The sequence below is a fragment of the Takifugu rubripes genome, chromosome 11 (genome assembly GCF_901000725.2).
Source record: "Takifugu rubripes chromosome 11, fTakRub1.2, whole genome shotgun sequence".
Taxonomy (NCBI): Eukaryota; Metazoa; Chordata; class Actinopteri; order Tetraodontiformes; family Tetraodontidae; genus Takifugu; species Takifugu rubripes.
Window position 1 is genome coordinate 4,796,030 of NC_042295.1, and position 10,149 is coordinate 4,806,178.

Below are 10,149 nucleotides of genomic sequence, written 5' to 3' on the forward strand. Positions count from 1 at the left end.
TGCGGATATTCGAACACTGAGCTAAGAGCTGCTTCTTAGTCAGTGAGGATGTGGGGTTTCGAAGCACCCATTTCTCACACATCCTCTGCATATACCCTCTCTCGCTGGGGTTACTCCTGTAGTAACACTCCATCAGTACCACGTTCTCTGCCTTGCTCCATGAAAACCTTGTTCCAGTAGCCAGTTTGACATCCGAGCAGGTATGACTCTATAATTTATGGTTCCGCTCAATCCTAGGTATAGGCATGTAGCATAAAGGGCCTTGCCTAAGAGGCCACATAGATTTGAACCAGCAGCGTGAACCTCTGAACTATACAAAAAAATAAAAATTAAAAAGTTTTAAATGTTTATTGAATTAATGTTCATTACTGCGGGGAAATAACTAAATAAATAACTAATAAATAAAATGACAGGAAATCTGTTCTTTATTTATTTATTCTTTATTGTGTATGTCTCCTTGTTTGAACAACTTTTTCACTAAGTTGTGACAATGCTTATTAAGAGGTAAAATCAGAGGGTTACATTTCAATCTTTAATCACACAAGACCAAACATGAGGACAGTGAGTCATTTGAAGGCTTACCTGCTATTTACTGGCTGTTTGCAGCTCTGAGCAGCCTGCTGGCCTCACTGTTTCAGGAGGGCGTGTTGTGTTTACTGACTGTGCTTGACTCAGGTTCTCTATCCTCCCTGTTTCACCAGAAGTTGTTTTTTTCATAACCAGCTGTGTTGCGCTGCCTCCCAGCACAGGTTTCACTGCCTGCAGCAGCAGAGTTTCACCAGTGGGAGCAGAAAAGCAAACTTACTGGCAGGTAAGGGCTGCGTACTTTAGAATATTTGAATGTGTGTGCAACTAATGGGGAGATATGGGCTGGCTGCCTCAGAGCTGACGTATGTATGACAGTAATTGCTTTACATACCAAAAGATCTCCAGCATTCCTCCTCAGCTGCCACGCATAACCACTTCCTATTGTTCCAGTCCAGTCTTGTTCTCGCTACGCCCTGGCTGGCAGCGAGTGACACTAATGTATGGGAAACACGTACCACCCTGATGTCTTAATGACTTCGACTCTGAAATGTGTGGGAACATTAAAAAGAATCAAACATTGTCTGGAAACATTTTTTAGCTGCTTCTCTCAGCCTATAGACATATTTGCCTTCCTGAAAAGAGGTCAATGGTCAGAGCAGCGGGGCTGATGCTAGCAGGGACTGAAACCCAGGTGAATTTCCCCTTCAGTGTCACATAAAATGTACCAAAACCACATGCAAGGTCATCTTGCATGGGGGCAAAGGTCCTCCAGGTCTTTTCTGTTCACATGTCTGCTTAATCACAGCAGGAAGCTCGCTGAACGCCACCGACAGGCCCTCAGCTTTGGCACGCAGCTCCCGTGACACAAGAACATAAAGGTGCGTTTCATCTTTTGTAAACAGCTTCAGTGTGAAACACCAGCAGCACACTTGAATTTCATAGCCAAAATTGAGAGTTTATCTCAAGTTTAAGTCATTTATTGTTGCATTCTTGTATTTCAACATGTGCATCACCATGCTGACGCAGATGTGAGTATCTGGTGTGGTTGCTGTAGAAGAGCGAATCACCAGACGTGCTGGGAGAACACTGAAGAGATGTTGGCTTTAGGAGACACCTGAAATGTTTCCTGTGAGTCCTTCAGTGCAGCTCTCTCATTACTGGCTCTGTATCACATCTCTCTGTTCTAGTCATCCAACTAGTCGGGTGAATGCAGGCTTTTAACTCCCACGGAAATCAGAATTAAGGACAGCATGGGAAAATGTGTTAGTTTAAGAAGCCTGTGTAAAGGCAGACTGCTTCTACAGGTATGCTGATCATGTAATAAAAGAGACTTTTCATGCTTAGCTTTAAACTTACAGAGGTCCTCATGAGCCGTGGACCATAAAGGTGACGATGACCCGTTCCCACACCAGTTCAAAGCCCCACTATCTGGAATTCCTGCTACTATGGCAACTCAATGGCAATGCCTGTTTGTGTGCTACGGTGGTCTCTTTGATGACCAATTCAAGGGTTTGACTTTTATGTTTGAGGTTCAAGGAGAGAGAATAAAACAGCAGAGAGGAAAGAAAAGGGAGGAGTAAGAGATGAAAGGGGGCAACGGAAAGGTTGGGGACAGCCAAACAAAAGGCTCTTTGCCCATGGTTCCCTGGGTCAGGGTTTAGAGGCTAGGAAGTAGCACAATAATATCTGGCACTCCAGGTTAGGCCCTAACACCCCTACCAGCCCCCCCCCCCCCCCCCCCCTTACAAAGTATGTTGATCAAAGGTGAGGGGCCACAGAGAGGGGGGCATTAGACTATGAGTGGTTGCTCATGTTCTATCAGTTAGTGACATTCGAGCTAAAAACTAGCATATGAGAGAGGGAGGAGAGAGGGAGGGGCAAGGAGAAACAGAGAGAGGGAGAGACACACACCCAGGGCAGGTGAGGTCAAGTGGGGGGAACATATTGCGTCACTTCCTGTCTTCTCAATCGTTCGTTGTTTGCTCTGTGCACGGTGTGTTGTATTCACTTTACTTAAAATTCAATTTCTTTAAAATTGAACACTTGGGACATTATAGTCACCTGATAACAGTGAGCAATAACCCATATTAAACAAATACAGGGCTCTGCAGATTATCAGCGTTAGCATGGCCTCACCATCTGTTTCACCCGGTGCCTTTGTCTGTTTAGCGTGTGAAATGTTAAGTTACTCCTCTGCCTCCTTTAGTGAAGGGAATAGGTGCAGAAAATGTAGTTTATTTATGACTATGGAGGCTAGACTTAGTGAGCTTGAGACGCGGTTCCACAGCTTGGAGTTAGCTGGAGTTGCGTCAGGTAGCCAGGAGAAGCTAGCTGCTGCGGAGCCGCATAGCATAGCTACAACTAGCGGTCCCCTGGCAGCAAACGGCTAGCTGGGTGATGGTTCGCAGGAAGCGTAGACCAAACCAAAAGCCCACGGTGCACCACCACCCGCTTCCCGTGGCTTCCCGTTAGCTGATGGCTAAGCTGTCATCCATGTTAAACAACACGTCCCACCCCCTACAGGACACCCTGAGAGCACTGGGCAGCTCCTTCAGTGAGCGGCTGCTCCACCCTCGCTGTGTGAAGGAGAGGTATCGCAGATCTTTCCTGCCGGCTGCTGTCAGACTGCACAATAAACATAATCCCCGCTAGCACAATCTGAATATTATATATTCTGATATGTATATTGTATTCACCCTCTGTACTATGTACAGGTATACAGAGGCCAAGTATCCATTTACCTGGATTATTGTAAATATACATCCTCTTTGTATATTCCAAATCCTATTCTATTTGATTTTATCTTATTTTTCTCTGCGTGCTCTTGCTGTTGTTGCACTGTAAATTTCCCCGTATGGGACAATAAAGGACCTGAATCTGAATCTGAATCTGAAAAATCATTTTTCCCCACTCGGCGACACACCCACTGAGAAACCGACCCTGGTAATTGGCGACTCTGTTTTGCGCTACGTGAAACCGACTCCAGCCGTCCATAGTTAAGTGCATTCCGGGGGCCAGAGCGGGTGACATAGAAGCCAATCTAAAGCTGCTGGCGAGAAGTAAATGTAAATTTGGTAAAATTATTATTCACGTCTGAGCAAACGACACCCGGCTTCGTCAGTCGGAGGTCACCAAAATTAACATAGAGTCGGTGTGCAACTACGCAAAAACGATGTCGGACTCCATAGCATTCTCTGGTCCTCTCCCCAATCTGGCCAGCGATGAAATGTTTAGCTGCATGTCGTTGCTTTGTCGCTGGCTGTCACGGTGGTGCCCCGAAAACCAGGTGGCCTTTATAGACAATTGGAGCACTTTTTGGGGAAAACCTGGTCTGATTAGGGGAGACGGTGTCCATCCCACACGGGATGGTGCCTCTCTCATTTCTAGTAACTTGGCTAATTTTATTAGAACCAAAGTGACCTGACAATCCAGGGTCCAGACCAGGATGCTGAGTTGTAGTCTTACACACCTCTCTGCTGCTTCCATAGAACCCTCATCCACCAACAATAATATATTTAACACTATAGAGATAGTCTCTGTTCCACGGTTAAAAGTTCACCAAGCACAGAGCAGGGGAACTGTCAATTACCATAATCTTATTAAAATTAATACCAAAGCACAACTTGGAGAAACTAATATCACAATTAAGTGTGGACTGTTAAATATTAGATCTCTTTTGTGTAAATCCCTGTTAGTGCACGACCTGATAGCGGATCATCACATTAATTTATTTTGTCTTACTGAGACCTGGCTTCAGGAGGAGGAGTATGTTAGCTTAAATGAATCTACTCCTCCTACCCATCTTAATTATCATATTCTATAATGATCTTCTTATAGCTTCAGATCATGGACTGGTATCTATGCTGGTTCTGCTGGACCCCAGTGCTGCTTTTGATGCAGTTGATCACAGCATCCTGTTACAGAGACTGGAACATGTGATTGGGATTAAAGGGACAGCACTAGACTGGTTTAGATTATATCTATCTGATAGATACCAGTTTTCTCATGCCCATGGTGTTCCATGGTGTTGGAGTAACGTTTGACCAAAATCTCTCCTTCAACTCACACATTAAAACAGTCTCTAGAAGTGCCTTTTTTCACTTGAGGAACATCACAAAGATCAGGAAACTACTGACGCGGCATGATGCTGAAAAGTTATTCCATGCATTTGTTACTTCCCGGCTGGACTATTGTAATTCTTTATTATCAGAGTGTCCAAACAACTCTTTAAGAAGCCTCCTGCTGATCCAAAATGCTGCAGCCAGAGTTCTGACAGGTATTGACAAAAAACCTACCTTTTTGAAAAAGCTTATTGTTACTAATTCTGTAGTTCCAGAAAAACTACAAGAAACATGATCACCTGACAGGCCTCTGTCACCCCACTGGGAAATGGTCTCCTCTCCTCTCCTCTCCTCTCCTCTCCTCTCCTCTCCTCTCCTCTCCTCTCCTCTCCTCTCCTCTCCTCTCCTCTCCTCTCCTCTCCTCTCCTCCTTATTCTATCCTCTACCTGTCCTCCCCCCTTTCCTCTCTCTCTACCCAGCCGGCCATCAGCAGGAGGATCCCCCTATATGAGTCTGGTCCTGTTCAAGGTTTCTTCCTGTTAAAGGTGAGTTTTTCCTTGCCACTGTTGCTTGTCTGGGGTTAGGCCTGGGATTCTGGAAAGCGCCTTGAAACAATTTTGATTGTAAAAGACGCTATATAAATAAAGATTGATTCCAAATCTGAGGCCATGGTTCTCAACCGGAAAAGGTGGAGTGCCTTCTTCGGGTCAAGGAGGAGATCCTGCCCCAAGTGGAGGAGTTCAAGTACCTCGGGGTCTTGTTCACGAGTGAGGGAAGAATGGAGCAGGAAATCGACAGGCGGATCGGTGCGGCGTCCGCAGTAACGCGGACTCTGCACCGGTTCGTTGTGGTGAAGAGAGATCAATTTATCTCGATCTTCATTCCTACCCTCACCTATGGTCATGAGCTTTGGGTAATGACCGAAAGAACAAGATCACGGGTACAAGCGGCCGAAATGAGCTTCCTCCGTAGGGTGGCTGGGCTCTCCCTTAGAGATAGGGTGAGAAGCTCTGCCATCCGGGAGGAGCTCGGAGTAGAGCCGCTGCTCCTCCGCGTTGAGAGGAGCCAGATGAGGTGGCTTGGGCATCTAGTTAGGATGCCCCCTGGACGCCTCCCTGGTGAAGTGTTCAGGGCATGTCCCTCCGGTAGGAGACCCCCGGGAAGACCCAGGACACGTTGGAGAGACTATGTCTCTCGACTGGTCTGGGAACGCCTGCGGATCCCTCCAGATGAGCTGGAAGAAGTAGCTGGGGAGAGGGAAGTCTGGGTTTCTCTTCTTAGGCTGCTGCCCCCGCGACCCGCCCCCGGATAAGCGGTAGAGGATGGATGGATGGATGGATTGATTTGACATGAACAAACATGCTGCTGGGGGCAGCTGGGTTTCAGGCAGAAGAAGTGAGATGAGGAATTTTAATGACCCAGAAACCAGCCTGGCATATGTGTGTGCCAGAGGCATATGTGGCATTCCTCTGCTCAGAGGAATGCCACATATGGCTCCCTGGAGATGGAGGGCACCCCCCCCCCCCCCCACCTCCAACACCACCATCATCCCCACCACCAGCATGCTGAAATATTACAGCCTCACACATGAAGACATCTTCTACAGTCCTCTATGTGCTGATGTCTGCTCTCCCTTACTGTTCCACTTGTCCTGATCTCCCTTGATCATCTGGTCACTCCTTTTCCTTTTCCTTTCCTTTCTCTCTCCTTATCACAGCAGAGATGTGCTGGCAGCTTCAGTGACGCATTAAGATGTTTCTGTTTTCATTCTCTTTTTGGTGTCTCTCCAAAATGTGATGATGCTGAGGATGAGCTTCATGGTTCCTCTGTCTCTGTTCGAGCGCATGTGTTATTACAACCCTGAAGGTCAAGGCCACAAGGTCAATAAGCATTTGAAATGCCACTCTGACTGTACCCCAACATAATAACCATCAGCTGATTGGGAGTGTTATAAAGATTCAGAGGCAACACGATGAGGACTCCAATTACCCTAGATGACCCCTTGATGACCTCCAGATGACATGCCTGTCTGCCTGGTTACCGGTTTGACTGGCTGAGGAAACTCAGAGTCAGATGGGATTGATGACCTTTAGGCTCATATGTGACCCTTGCGTTTTATCCAAGTGAAAGGTCAAAGGTGGATCATTAGTATTGACCAGTCACTAATTACACTTACCCACTGCTCTTTCATCTGTCTCCCTCAATACCTTTGTCTGGGGAAATTTGAGAATAATAACAGCTGATCAGCTGCTGCAAAGGTCTGGTCTAACAAACCGAGTCACATTTTATAGCAGCAAAGTTCAGATCATTTCTACCCTCTGGTGCTAAATGTTAACTGATCTGTCCTAGAAACTTTCATTGACTTTACTATGTCCTAAAAATAGTAAACTTTTTAGTTTGATATATTGATAGATTTGGTCAATAATCTGTCATGACATTGGTGCAAACACACTGATTATAAAATCTCCCAGATTTTTTCTGTCGGCCGTCTAAATGTCCCCCTGTCTCACTGACCTGTCTCTTTCTCATACTTGCTCTCCTGTCTCACTGACCATCCATCGCTCCGAATAACAAGTTCACATGGAACCAGTGCTGAGGAGCAGAGAAAAGCTGGTGGCGACAGAGAGACACAAACTCTGTCGCTCTCACACCCCACAGTGTTGACAAGAATACAGCTCGTTGCCATGACAGAGCATTCATTTATGGCCTCCCCACTGTCTCTGTGCACGCACCGCAGGGTACAAGCAAACACAAACACCCAGCCATTGTTCTGTGTGTCTGTGTGTTCTTCCTTGTGTGGCGATGCAGCCTGGAAGTTATGCATAAAAGAGGCCATAAATTCCCATGAGCAAAGAGCCAAAATTTAGCTCTTCATGTGTTTTTACCTCGTTAACGTGCTTTCAGGTACAATGACTTATACTGTACTGTACAAAGACTAAAACAACGCAACATAAAGCCTTCAACTGACCGAGGTTGTAAAACTCCTGCTGCAGGTGTGGGACAGACATGGGGTGGAGCTATGACACACCCCCACACAGCAAAGGATAAAAAGGTGTAGAGCCTGATGGCTTCAAGAACAGCAGACTTGAACACTTGAACACCCTGTGCATTTTCCACAGGAAGCTTGTGTTACAAGTGTAGTTGCGCTACTGTGCTACAATTGTAGATATGCTCCTGAACTACATTTGTAGCTGTATGCTGCTCTACATTTATACTTTTGCTGTTGCACTTTAATTGTAGTTGTGCTGCTGTTCTACATTTGTATTTGTGCTGCTTTGCTACAAATGTAGTTGTGCTACTGTCCTACATTTGCGCTTTTGCTGCTGCACTACACTTGTGCACTACACTGTGCCCCCCCTTTCCTGTTAGAAATGGCAGCGTAGAGGAGATAGAGCAGCAAAGTTATACAACGGGGTGGTAGAATGGACAAAAAGTTGTACTCAAACCATAGTTTCTGACCTTGTGAGGTGAAACACTGCTGCACAGTCCTTGAGCAAGACACTGTGGAGTGTTGAATCTGTCCTTGTTGCTCCTCAATGTAGCAACCTTCTGACCTGCTGTTGGAGACACACACGTATGTCAGGCTGCTGCACGTCACTTATTTAGAAAGTCATTGACAGAACAACCTGAAGATTGTCACATAGAATTGTCAAAGGTGCTGCCGCTACTGTGACAACCTGCCCTGCAGCTTTTAAAATGACCTTTGTTCCATAACCGCTGCGAGCGTGGTGCCTCTAAATCACGGCTGTGTTTTAGTCCTTGTTAAATCAAAAGTGTGACTGTTGTTGGTTTGACATATTGAACCGACCTTGTGTGCTGAAGAGTCACAGATCTGTTTACAAGGACCAGGACATTTCTCTCTTAAGAAGCACTTTAGATGGGCCTGACATGGATCTGGGGCAAGTTATCAGTCTTTTCTACACAACACGTGGACGTCCTGGAGTCAGATCAGCAGGAGTCCTGGTCCTAGTTATAGTTTCCTGTTCTACCAGTTCTCTGTAAACTCTGTAAAGCAAAGTAATATTTCACTGAGGTTCTCACTCAGAATGGCATACACACATACACACACACACACACACAGACACACACACACACAAACACTCATTGCTGTCCTGAGGTGTTCCTTATCTGTCAGATTTCCCTTCTGGCGTGTCTTTCATGTTTCAGGTGTCTACATAAACACTCTAGAAGTGCTGTGGATCTATGACTGTTGAGTGGCCTGAAGACATAGATGGAGACTGTTGCTACACGACAGTTGTGCTGTATGTATATGTCAGAAGCTATGACTGAGTGGTATTCTATAATGGATAGATGTAGCCATCCACACAGCATCAGAACATTTCTCTGTGAGCACATCTGTGAGAGTAACCAAATCTAAGGTTTGCTGTTAATGAAGCTGTGCAGACATGTGATGTTCCTGCCTTTATGGAATGTGGATTCAGCTAAAACTTCCCTGCTGTGACTTGTTAAAAATAAATCACACCAAACCAACGAAGCTGCATTCTTCATTTTCACATGGGTTTCACAATCTGTTGCACATGCACACCCAGACGGGCACATGCAGAGCAACAGACAAAAACACGCCATTGTTATCCTCTTAATTCTCTTCAGTGCGTGTCAATGAGGCTGTCTGCTGTTCTGCTGTCAGATCCGTCTATCCTTCACGCCAGCGGCTTCATGACCTACTGCCTAGCGTGCCTCTGTCTGCGGGCACATGTGTGCGTGTGTGCAGGCTCCCTGGCTGCCACGCTGAAGAAGCGTCTCGCCTCAAAGCAGAGAAGAGCTCTTTCCATGCTACCGCGCCCATGTTAGTAGGACGTGCACTCATGTGCATAATGGCAGAGCCTCTGTGTGTGTGTGTGTGTGTGTGTGTGTGTGTGTGTGTGTGTGTGTGTGTGTGTGTGTCTGAGAGAGCTGCAGAGGTGACTCACAGGGCTTTTACATCTCATTAAGACAGCAGTTCACACATATGGACACGCGCACGGGCACCACACACTTCCTGGCCACCTCCTCCCTCCTGCAGCTGATTCAACATGTTCATCTCTTCCCACATGCAAACACACAACCTCTGGTCCCTGCCTCTCGCAGTGGACACGCAAATACATGCCTTAGAACTCTCGTGCAACAGTGTCAACTTTTCATAGACAACTAGACACTGTCCCATGCACCGCGAACATATGCTTAAATGTTTGTCACACCAGCAAAGTGCTTCCATAGTGACTGCCTGCAAGTGTTCATGGGGATTCTCATGCTAATGTGCTTCATATTAATATGCCATCAGTGGCCTCTGCACAACCCACAGATGTGATAAATATGCTCATCAACATCAACAACAACCGTAATAACGGCCTCAGTGTGAGCAGTAAGCCGCCCCCTGCTGGTGTGGAGTGTTATAACACACCAGACCTTGACCTGCAATATTGTAGGTCTCCCTGACCTCTGTGGAAAACAGATGCTGAGCTCATTTAATAATTCATGCATTCACACAAGCTGAAGCTCTTCATTTGTCACATGTGGTTCTGCACTGCTGAGTGAATATGGGAAGGTGATGAGGGTGAAG

General features: G+C 46.3%; 1 long non-coding RNA gene across 1 annotated transcript; it reads left to right on the forward strand.

The window, feature by feature from the left end:
- The first annotated feature begins 323 nt into the window (after nucleotides 1-323).
- LOC115251459 (uncharacterized) lies at nucleotides 324-2,534 on the forward strand. Its single transcript, XR_003890013.1, has 3 exons — nucleotides 324-1,219; nucleotides 1,334-1,406; nucleotides 1,555-2,534. It is a non-coding gene; the product is annotated as an uncharacterized lncRNA (long non-coding RNA).
- Nucleotides 2,535-10,149: the final 7,615 nt, after the last annotated feature.